Source organism: Mercenaria mercenaria, chromosome 12, assembly GCF_021730395.1.
Source record: "Mercenaria mercenaria strain notata chromosome 12, MADL_Memer_1, whole genome shotgun sequence".
Lineage (NCBI taxonomy): Eukaryota > Metazoa > Mollusca > Bivalvia > Venerida > Veneridae > Mercenaria > Mercenaria mercenaria.
In genome coordinates this window covers 62,735,596-62,746,978 of record NC_069372.1, presented here as the reverse complement: position 1 = coordinate 62,746,978, position 11,383 = coordinate 62,735,596, and the positions used below count along the sequence as shown (strand labels likewise).

Genomic DNA, 11,383 nt, shown 5'->3' with positions numbered 1-11,383 from the left:
TAGTTCATTTATTTTGTAACCCGTATTTTTTCAGATATTACACAAAACAAATTCATGGTGCAATTAATGTCGCCCAGTGGTCCAAACTATAGGACGTTTCAGGACAGCGTGATAACTTTTAAGAGGAATGGCAACTAAAACTTAGATAATAACATAATCGCTAGTGTTATTGAAATACCTTTAGTAACATTTTCCAGTATAAACAGTATGAAAAAAGAGTGCACCGGATGAGGTTCGATCTCACTTTGCATTGCAAAAAATATGAAAAACAGCCTCCGAATATCATAGTCAAGTACTGTCTATAAGTACGGCGCGCTAACCGATTGCACCACAGGGGCTTGTGCACACAATTTGATCTAAGATACAATTTCCGTAATATGGTAAATCATAAATATCTAATAAATATAGGAAAGATGTAGTAGACAGGTTGCTTTGAATGTCCATCAACACATGTGAATTGTATTAAAGATGATATTAATGGTGGGAGTGGGGTTGCGAATGGAGGAAACTCTACATAATAATAGATTAAAAGCAAGATGAAAATAGGGCCAGCCAGTTACCTTCATAAAGGAAACCTCATGCTTGTCCTAGTCAAGACACTGTAAATAAAGAGAACAGTTCTAGTAATAGTGTCAAATTCCAACCCTGTAAAAAGTAAAACATATAAATCGTGATATCCAAATTCCGTAGACCAATGTACTCAAAGACTTAGGAAACGTAGATGGGTCAGTCACCAAGCTCGCACGGTTCTTGACAATTTTAACATTGTATTCTCTTTTAAAAAGTTATCTAAATGATTTTACAAATATTTGATTAAAAAGCATAATGTTCAATTTTTTGTTGTCTATAAAATACATCCCTATTGTATATGGGGTGTGTTAGACCAAATTTTAGAAATATTTAAAGGTTATGTTATATATTTACATAAAATTTTGACGATCTGTGTTAATTTGTTATACTGAAATCCTCCATAAAGTATATGTGTTAATCCTGTTGTAACAAACTTTTTATAATATTATAGATTTCTATAACTAAAATTCTTTAATTTTGAAAATTTTCTTGTTCATGTCTGACACTGACCATACTAGTATTTTATTTCCACTACTTATGAAAAACACGAACAGTTAGCCACGAGATATTGTCTAAATTACGACGAATTTCTATTTAAGATGTGTGTTAATTCAATCAAAGTGTCTGAAATACTCGAGACTGTTAATCACGCGAAGATAACAAGCATTTTATGCAGCATGCATGCATCATTAATATATCTGAATTGCACTGTTCACAGGTTACAGTATGTCGATTTTTCTGGAAACAGGGCGGTTTTGACATTACAGGATAAACAAGCAAAGAGGAATGAATTCCAACAAGTTACATTCCTTGAACATAGCGTTAAACGTTTATACAGGCTTGTATTGTCACAGAACAAAAGATGTATGAATGTATTACAGTGGAGAACATTACCAGGTTTACATCCAGCATCTGTTGAACACAGTAAGTAGTTTCATGTTCAAATACAGGGTTTGAACAATATTTAAAAATACTTAACTAATTATACCAATATTTGGATTTTAAAAACAATACCATATGTAAAATATAGAGATATAAAAATTAATGCGGGACAATAAACTGGGAGAAAAATCAGCAGCGGTTAAAAAGTAAAAGTTTGTTCATAAAACTGTTCTAATGAATTTGAGCTTAATTTCAATAAATGTTAATTCCTTCCCAGAGAGAGCAGAAAAAATATATTCATTTGTTATCCTTGGAATTTTAAGCAATCATTAAACGATGTAATAGGCCGTTTAGAGTAATCATGTATGATATATTAATATGTTTAGGCAAATAATAAGCTTATAAATTATGTTTGAAATTGCATCAAATTTTTAAGTATGGTAGTTAAACATATTCAAGTATAATATTTAGCAAAATCATATTTACTTGTGTGGTCTTTTTTGACAAATGAATAAATTCCAGCGATATTTTGTTTGCTTTTTTTATAGGTTATGTGGTATGAATATGTCCATAAATCAGCCGCAACAGTACTCAAGTTTGTCATAACTCCTAACCTTTGGAGAATGATCACATTTGTCTAAAAAGGTTTCCTTAAATCTATCAACTATTTGTTATCAAAATGCATGCACCAGTCTACAATCTGTTCATTATTGAAAAAAAAATAAAAAGCAACATTTAACTTTCATGAAGCACATTGTAAAAGTTTTAGCACCACAAGTGGGTGGAACCTTCAATTCTTTACCGATTTTTAAATAAATCTGATATTTCCAGTATGTGTACAGCTCTTGACTACAACAAAAAAACGGCCAAGTTGACTTACGGAAGGTCGGTGGTTCTACCTGATGAAATGGTGCACGGAGGGGCATCTGGGGTCATCCTTCACCGTCAAAGCTGGAAAGTCGAAACCAAAACCGATCAAAAGGTATGTGAAGGAAGACGGACGTATGGTCAAAATATTCTTGTTTGGTGAGATTCAAAATTGTGGTATAGGACAAGTAGCACTATTCAAGGAATTTGACAAACCTAGGGCCATGACCGCTGAAAGCAAATCATTTAATCAAAACATAATGATTATATGCACAACCTCGATTCACACTACTGTATCACTTGTGAGGTTTGCTGACATTTAAGCTTAGTAACGGACATTTTTGTGATGTTTGGTTTAATTTCTATTCGTGGATTAGGAGCAGTTGTCCCGATGAGGTAAATACGACAAATCAAGGGCAATAACGTCACTGAAAATCACTGACCCGGAACTTGTCGATAATCTGCACATTGAGGTTTAGCACAGATCACTCCTGCACAGTTTGGTGGAAATACACCTAATGAAGAGAAGTAGACAAACATCATAAAATTGCTAAATAAAGGGCGCTAACATTCCCAGTAAAGATTGTAGCTTGATCAGATCGGAAGAAAAGATAGAGAAAAGTAACATAAAAATGTTAATTACGTTGTCATGAAGAATATATTTTCCGTTTTAAATTATTATACTTTACCGCGTAAATATGTACTCTGGCATGTAATATGACAATATCATACCATATTAATCAAACCGTGTCTGTTGGAAATAGATATACAAAATATTTTTCGGATTAATCATTGATGTATCTTTTGGTTCAAACATAGAAGAATAATCACAATCAGTCGTAACCAAACTAGACATTTTCGCACAAAAGATGCCCCATAAACATGGAATTAAGTTTCAATCCAGTCCAACATACACTGCATTAAAATAGATAGAAATCATTATCAAGCAATTATTCTTTAATTCCATAACTACCCTTTCAGTCAGACTAAATATCTTAAAAGGGTTAGATATTAATATGTCATTATTGTAAATATGCATGCAAAACTGTCTTTTACATTGAAATTTGATAATACGGAACGACAGTCTCAGTCGGGACATTTGTAACCAATTATTATGCAATGAAATTCATCAATTTTCTTAATGACATTAATAAGGCTGAAAGAATTTACTATACGACAGGTAGACGATTTGCAAAATGCTGAAGCAATGTGGGCCTTTTGGCATTGGATCAGATTCTTCTTTATACTGTCAGAAGTATAATTTCAATTTTAAAATCATAATAAGAAATATAGCTTATTATAAAAAAAAACCCAATAGTTTGCTTACATGACTGCAAGGCAAGGTTGTACGTTTAGTCTACACGAATGTCTGTATTTAACAGTTGATGGTGACAGAAGCTCATTTACAGAGCACTTTGTTACTAATTACCCGTGTACTTACAACATACGAATATTAACGACCGACAAATTGCACAGTCTCTTCGTATTTGCTTTTCTTATTACTAGTTTTATGTATTAATAGCAAATTATTGTAAATGCAAGTGCCTACTCAATAAAATACGCATACACAAACGTTTTTAATTTTCTCTGCCGACATTTCATTTCTATTTACATTATGAAGCTAAAGGAAAGGCCTTATGTTTCTCTTTTGTGATTATAAAATAGTTTGGTAAAATATCATGTTTATTACATCTAAGTATCTTTGGTTGGTAAAGGGTAGATTACTGTCTATGACTCATAAAGCAAGCTACTTTTGAAGTCCAAATAGCTTTAGAAGGTAAGTGGTTCCGCCCAGGTTCCAACTGTGACTGGATTACTGTTCAAATAACCATAATATATTTTCATCATCCGTTAAATGAACAAATTCTTATTTTCATAACAGAAGACTCCACACTACAAAGAATGTATTTTACATTATAAATACCGTGACATTTATTCTCAAAGCTGTTTATAGAAGATTATTCAGCATCGTAAACCATGAAATCGGGTGAGTGGTAAGCGCTTTGGGGCATACGGGCTGGTTAAATGCCAGTGTCAACAACGATATACTTTCTTACTTTTTGATAAAAAAACTAAACTTTGATTTTTCATTCATTCATGACATTTGTTAGTTAAGATGTTTCGAAGAATATGTTCAATGTCTCAATACCTATGTATGAAATTATTAATGTACATAGATGCAGTAAGTACAACGAGAATGATATAGGGATTCCGTCTATGTAACAGGTTACTTGTCTTTCAGGCAGGTCAGGAGAGAATAGAGCACCATAAATTCCTGTTAACACCAAAATGTACATTAAGAATGTGTATCTCATGGTACTTTGTATGTTTTAGTCTCACTAACTTGTGTTTATTTTGGATTGATATAACCTACGGAGACCAAAAGATAATCATCTGTCGTGTCACATAAAAACAACGGTAGTACTAAGCTAGTATAAATATATAATATTTATTATAAAAAAAGAGTGCCCCGGGCGGGGCATAAACTCACAGCCTCCGCATATCATAGTCAAGTATAGAGCGATAACCCATTGTGCCACCGGGGCTGACGGGCGCATTTTAATGTAAGATACGGTAAAGAATAAATATATCACATTGCTTGGTTGCGTTCTATGCTGTTAAGGGGTATTTTGTTTAGATTTATTTAACTCTCAAAACACCACATTCATGTGTCATGTGGCGGTCTTAGAAGGTCTTCCCATACTTGGCCTCTGTGAAGTAATCATTTTAAGTTGTAATTCTTTAATAAACTATGTAATACCAAACAGTCATTTCCGTCATTCTGTTTTTAGACACATAATCCGTTTTGTTAATCAAATTTACATTTTGGATGCATATATTCTTGTTATTGATCTTGATTACACGATACTTTTGTTATCTTACTATGAGATTGTCTCAATATAGAGGATATTTACTTGCTTCGGCGAAAGCAAAGAGTGAACGTGTGAATGAAAGATAAATTGTTCAATAGTGAAAGATGTTTGATTTTACGTGTAAAACATATATATTTTCTCTTTTTTTTTTTGTTTCGTGTGTTAAGCATATTTTTACATTCGATTCCTTTCGCTCGCGTAAAAATATATTTGACATTTTGCATTACCAGGTAAACTTAACTCTAAAATCAAAATAATTCACTGAAAAACATATAACAAAATGTAACAGTGTATGTATGTATGTATGTATGTATGTATATGAATGATTTATGCCAATGACTTATCTATACCTACATACGTCTTCCTCCACCATTAAAGCTGATATGACCTATCATGTGTCAGTGCGATTTTAAATCCAACAAAACAAACATACCTACATACATCCAGTTATACAGTTTTGCATACAGAGCAGAGCAGAACAGAACAGAACAAATCTTTATTCATTTTAGGCTTAAACTTACGCTTCTCATCTTTATTGACATTTTTTTATAGTTGTACCATCGCAGTCCGTCTAGTGTTAGTGTATATTGTTTGTATTTATACTTTTGTTAATAGTCACGTCATATTATACCATTAGACTGAATTTGGATTGTAGATGTGTCAATTATCTAAATGACTATATATACCTTTTGTCTAAATTTCATGTACAAAATATAACATATTGTTCAATCAAAAGTTGAACACATATATGTCTATACTGCATTGAGCACGTGGTGTAATATTGTTTTTTGTTTACATGACACAAAATATACCTAGCCTGAAATTTGCATAGCTGCAAATGTGAGTTGCACTAGGTGCATAAAATAGCCAATGCAACTTTTGTGCATGGTCTTCTCTTTTTGGCGAGGGATTGGGGTTCACAAGAAAAATAATTTTGCTTCTGCGTAGGTGCAAATTTTGCACAGTGTACAAATATTACGCTTATGAATAGCTATTTATGATTTGCAATTAAGACACTGTAATCAATTATTTATAATAATTCATTCATTGTCATATCAAGCATTTATAAGAATTAAAAAATCTTTTAAACTTTTTATAAACATTCGGATATTTTCAGTGGCAGACATATTCCTTACTGGCACGTTGTCAAAGTTAAGTTTAAGCAACCATAGGCGGATATGATTAAAAATCTTAAAATAGTTTACATATTTCACGAGATAAAGTATACGTCGTGACCTGGTCGCTCGTTTGGTACTGGACACAGTATAGCCAACACTGAATCAGGGAAGAGCTTATCTGATTACTGGTTGCATCAAATATACAATGTAATATCACTACCATAACCCTGTATTATCGGACTCCGGCATGCTCCACTTCGTAATGAATGAAATTATTACAGGGTCAACTTGATGTGTGTGACGTTGCGTGAAAAGATATTTGTAGAATCTGGTTTAAACCTTTGAAAAGTACCTTGCATGTTAGTAAAATTGTTCATTATATATATATTATCGCATAGTGCTGCAATTTTCCTTTGATCTTTGCAGCATGTTATACATAGTAACACACATTATTACTACAAAACTGTGCTGATATCTTACAAAACTATTGCGATATATATCAACACGGAAATCTCTATGGAGTTTCATAAGAAAAAAAGTGTTCCGATATATATCAGCACAGTAAAACTGTTCCGATATATATCGGAACACTTTTTCTCTATTAAGGTCCTATCAAGGGAGTATAATTTTGTCCTTTCAAAGAAAAGATGATTTTAGCTCCAATTTACAGTTCACAGAGAAAGAATTGTCACAAACACCTACATTTATAAAGTAAAAGAATAAATAAACTAGAATATTTCAAAAACTTGATAGTTATTGCCAAATTCAGAAATACATGAAATATATGAAATTCTGAGATTTCTCAAATGTTTCTTTTTATTTGATTTTTTTTACAAACAAAACAACAAGTTTTACAATATGTCTGGCCAATGAAATGGAAAGATATAAAACCAATGCAGAAATTTGTTGGGTACTTTTATCTGGGGAACATATTTTCTAAAACAGAAGTTTTAGTGTTTCAGTCAGCGAGGCGCAGAAAGGGAATCAAAATAGTAAAAATAATAATAAACAAATTTAAATGAAAATTATATATAAATTTTAATGATAAACTATGCGATAAAACAGTTATAATATGTAGTGCTCGTGTGTTGCCAGGCTATATCAGAGCTAGGGGTACATCTCGTTATTTTTCTCTTCACATATCTGTCTCGGCCTACCGGCCTCGACTATATGTGCAGAGAAAAATACCCTCGATGTACCCCTAGCTCTGATATATCCTGGTAACACACTCTCACACATACTATAACTATTACATATATATATAATGTCTGAGTATCTTTTTCTTGTGAACATCAGATAGCTGCAGTCACAACTTTTGTGGAAATACTGCATATACTCACTCGTTAAAAGATAATTTCATCCTTTGTTTTTATTTCTGCATGCAAAAATAATTGTAAAGTAATATGAAATTTCTTATCAGGAGCCTAACAATATGTTGGTGGATTAAATATAAAATCCTTGTTACCTGAACAAAAGACTTACATTCGTTAACAGCAGAAATAAGATATCTCACAGGTAATGAAATGTATATTTCTGATGTCGTTGTAAAGAATATTACATAAATAAGAACAAGTCTTCTTTAATAAATTTTATTATACCTCACATGAATGTCCAATGCCAATTTCCCATTAGTTTAACTTGAATAATATATCATATCCCCCAGTGATTTTATATCACAGGCGCAAAATCGTTATTTTTAATTTCTGCGCAGGTGATATGATCCATAATTTCATATCACATGCGCAACAGTGTTATATTGTTTTTCTGCGCATGTGATGTTATTTTTTCATATCACCCGTTGAGAGATTGATACTTTTGCATTAATTTTCAGACGAGGCGCTTATATAATTATACTTTAGGATTAAATTACCCTTTTCTGCTGCTCTTGCATGTGCGAACACGGCCGAATTTTCTTTTTTATACTACGTGCAAAATATTTCGAAGACAATTTATCATCAAATATTGAACCGAAACGACCACAATAAGTTTGGAAATGATCTAACTAAAAAATGAGTGCTCACACTTACGCGTTTCGTTTAGAAAAAAGGAAAGTTATCGCCGTTTTTCGAACACTACTGATTGATGCAATGTTAAAATATTAGAAATAAATATAGGGGTCAGCTATAAACGTCTCGATTTAATCTATCAAAAAGTCTTATTACACGGCAAAGTCGCCACAAATTATAAGTGCTAACAAGTAAAGACTCTTTAATTCTGTCTTCATTATTAGGTTAGTAACTACTTTTTAATGTTAAATAAATTACCATGTTGATTTTCCAGTAAATGCTTTGACCCTTATAATCTTTCGGCATAATAAAACATTTTTCATATCACCCTCTCAGGAATGCAATATTTATATAATATTGATGCCGCCAGTCTTTTTGAATTTATTAAATTGCCAATGTGTGCCACGATAGAAATATGCGCTTAGATGATACGCTTACATGCTCGTATGAATATCTTGTCAAATCATTTAAGGTGATATTTATCTAAATCATAAATTATGTACATCTTTAGAGATGTCTAATAAAGGTGCAGAACGCACTTCGTAATACCAGATGGGTCATCATTATGAAAGTTATAATTAATGGAAAAATAATGCTTTAACTATAAAAGCTAGATACATATAATGAATTTTCCTACTTATATTGCAACTCACAGGCAAGTATGTTTAATTTTTGTTTTTCAACATCTACAAAGACCAATCATATTTAATTCATTATGATCCAATAAAATAAAACACAAAATCAAATTACATCATCATACACTTTATGATTTATTACATAATGTTACTTTCTGGTTGAAAATTTACATTCAGATTTTTCAAATCAAAAGGGGTGAGCTTTACAAACTTTAAGGCAGTCTTATACCTCATTTTTAATAGCATTGATTTAACGTAAATTCTAGCAGTTAATAATTTAAAGACACTCTGATTTTACGAAAAAAAACATGATGAATAAGATAATAATCCAAACCAGAGAAAAACAAACAAAATGTAATCATGAAATGTTAAAAGTGAAATGAAATCCATCACCATGATTCGCTACAATCAAAATACTGCATTTCCTTCTATGGATTTAACCTCATATATATTTTGCTTTAAACTTGTTTATTTACATACTGTTTAACATAAAATGCCATATATTGTCTGGCGCCCTTTTTTACATTCAATGAATGTGTACATTGTAGCCTTCGTATAGTATCTCATATTGTACACAGATTATCCCTGAGGGAATATTATTTAGAAAATATTACATATATGTCTTTGATTCTCAAGGCAGGTCACACTGCAAATAATATAGACTGAATTTTAACTGAATGTTCTTTTGTTTTGTTCACTCTCGCATTGCTATGCATGTTTAGTATATTTTGTTCTTATAACTGCACATGTTCAAGTTATATCAATAAATTACTGTTCTGTTCTGTTCATATAATACTGTGTGATATATACCGGTAGTTAAGTTTCGAGGTCAGAGATGTTTTTGTACTTTTAATAATGAATTAGTCTGTTATTTAGGTATTCTTTACAATTCAATATTATTAAATACAATCTATGTGGGATAATGATTACATTTTAGACATTTATAAACATGTATCTTTATGATAGCCGTGATAATATAATGCAATACATGTATTTATACTTTGTAGGTGTTAGTTCGATATCCGACAGCGTTGCTATATTGTTTAGTATTTTATTCTGTAATTTTTCATCTTTAACTTACGTAAATTCATAAATTCTTACGTAAGATAGCATTGAAATTTGTTGCGTATTGTAATATCTTTTTTTCCAATATTAGTGTAAAATATTTTAAAGAATGCACAACCAATGTGTTGCTTACATTGTAAATAGTATAAGTAATGATTGTATCTAGTGCATGATTTTTGTGCTTGTCGTTGTAACTGGACTCCAATTTTACAATCCAACTGTTAGCCATCTTTCACACCCATACTTTGATTCTATATGTATTTTACCGAAAAAGCGATTGTCGTAGAAAGCGACAAATCCAAATAAATCCCCGTATAAAATATTGTTCTTCTTTAACCTTGATGAAAAGTTTTGAGATGATAACAATTCATTAAATGATTGGTTTTCTTTTTATACCAGTTTTTGTTTTTCATGTTTTCTGTCAGTTATACAACTGAACGAATAACCATATACCAGAAAACAAGAAACTTCTTTAAATTTTACCAATTTGTCAAACTCAATCTTCTGCATCAGTAAGAAAAAGTGATTTTTTATTTTATTATTTGGATTTACTATTTTTCTTTATATCAAATGTCTTTGAAATATAAGGTATTAGTTCTTGTATTTTAAGCGAGTACAAAAAACAAGGACTCTTATCAATACCAAAGTGAAATATATGTGTAATGAAAATCGTAAGGGTCTAAATGTGCGACAATATTTTGTATTAGAAAGAAAATTTATACACCGTCTAAGGGAAATAAAATTAACTGGTATGTTAGTTAGATGTGAAACAAGTGATATGTTAGGCAGATAGTGAACCTTACTTACATATGCATATATTGTATAAAGTTTTGTTTAAAAAAAATTGTGCCCCGGGTGAGGCTCGAACTCACAGCCTCCGCATATCATAGTAAAGTACTGTCTATAAGTACGGCGCGCTAACCGATTGCGCCACCGGGGCTTACGGCCAAAGTTGGATGTAAGATAGGACGTTTTTAACGGTCATAGATAAAATTTCATTAAGATTTATCATGAATTCACATAACACTAAGATAAAAATCTACATAATGATATACTGAAAATATAGCGACGATACAAATATATTGCAGTGCATATACTTATCTGTACTATCACGGGTTTTTAGGTCATATAAATTCAATCATTATCGCACATAATTGTGTTAAATTTAACTTATTCTGCGTGAATCCATATATTCTTACGAGACAAATGAATAAAATAACATAAAATTGAAATCTGCTGCGTACTGTTTTTAGATATTAGCATAAAACAACTTATACATTGCACAATCAATGTGTTGTCTTTATGATTTGCACAATAAAAAGTAGTAATTGTATCTATTGATTTGCTTGATTTGTTGTGCTTGTCAT

The 11,383-nt window shown here is 31.4% G+C and overlaps 1 non-coding gene across 1 annotated transcript; it reads right to left on the bottom strand.

Annotated features, from left to right (window-relative positions):
* Positions 1-10,863: 10,863 nt before the first annotated feature.
* Trnai-uau (transfer RNA isoleucine (anticodon UAU)) lies at positions 10,864-10,956 on the bottom strand. Its single transcript is given in 2 exon segments — positions 10,864-10,899; positions 10,919-10,956. It is a non-coding gene; the product is annotated as a tRNA-Ile (tRNA).
* Positions 10,957-11,383: the final 427 nt, after the last annotated feature.